This window comes from Corvus brachyrhynchos, unplaced genomic scaffold (assembly GCF_000691975.1).
Source record: "Corvus brachyrhynchos isolate BGI_N302 unplaced genomic scaffold, ASM69197v1 scaffold27, whole genome shotgun sequence".
In the NCBI taxonomy this organism is placed as follows: Eukaryota; Metazoa; Chordata; class Aves; order Passeriformes; family Corvidae; genus Corvus; species Corvus brachyrhynchos.
The window spans coordinates 1149256-1150450 of record NW_008239139.1 but is presented as its reverse complement, the minus strand read 5'-3'; positions in this window follow the sequence as shown (position 1 = coordinate 1150450).

Sequence of the window (1195 nt, the reverse complement as noted above, 5' to 3'; positions counted from 1 at the left end):
GTACTTCAGAGCCTCTGGATACCAGGCTGTTTCTCTTCCTGTGCCAATGCATCGACTTTGGAGTCTGGCTTTGCATGCCTAGGCTTTGAAACTGGTGAAAATGAAGACCAACACACTATCACGAGTATTGGAGTCTGGCTTTGCATGCCTAGGCTTTGAAATTCTGATGAAAATGAAGACCAACACACTATCACGAGTGGTCTCCCATTGCTGATGAAAGCTCCGTGCAGCTAACTGCCTAAATGTCATCAGCTGCTTAAAGACAAAGTTTGAATTAATGGCTCTGATTCTGGTGGAGTTTCCTTCTGTCCCGGATATAAACACACTGTCCTAGTCAGAGTTAACTGTTATTTTTAGCTACAACAAAAGTGTATCTGAAAAGCCTGTTCTGTTGCACTTGGAAAATACCAGATCACTAGAAGTGCCAAATATGCTGGGGGAAAAAGCATTCCTGGAGCGGGCTTGCCCTGGACAGCCTGCATGAACTTTCCAAGGCTTCCGCTCCCCTCTTTTCCCCACACGCAAGCAGGCACGCTCACACGCACACACAGGGAGCAGCTTGGAGCTGCACAGGCTGCTGGTGAGCCCTGCTCAGCGTATCTTTTCTCAAGAACAAATTCAAAGTAAGTCCACTATGTTCATTCACCTATTGAATCAAAGCCTCTTTGCCAAGTGGTGTTATTGCTTTGTTTCGTTATAAACAGGTTTTCTTTAAAGGGTAAAACCCCATTAATGGAGTCCTTGTTTTTCTGGTTTTTGAAAAAAACTATGTAAAAAAACATAGTTCTCATACATGCGTGAATAGATGATCTGACCATAGCCTTTCCTGAAGTTATTGAGGCTTGTCACTAGCACAAGAAAAGTCATCTGTGGGAGGGTATGGACACATTGCAGCTCTCAAATGATTTTGGAAGAGGGACAGGCAATGTACCAGAGTAAAGGAAACAAGTTCTGTAGCACCAAAACGCCTTTTCCTCCAGCAGGACACAGTGGGGGGCTGTTTGGCACAGCCGACGCTGCAGCGTGGAGGACGTGGGCCAGCACTGATGCCGTGGAGCAGCGTGGATGCGGTGCAGCAGCATCGATACCGGATCAGCATGCACGCTGTGGATGCTGTGGAGCGGCGTGGGTGCCGTGGAGCCAGCCGGGATGCTGCCGCTGCTCAGGGGAGCACGGTCACAGGGGAGCCGCGGGG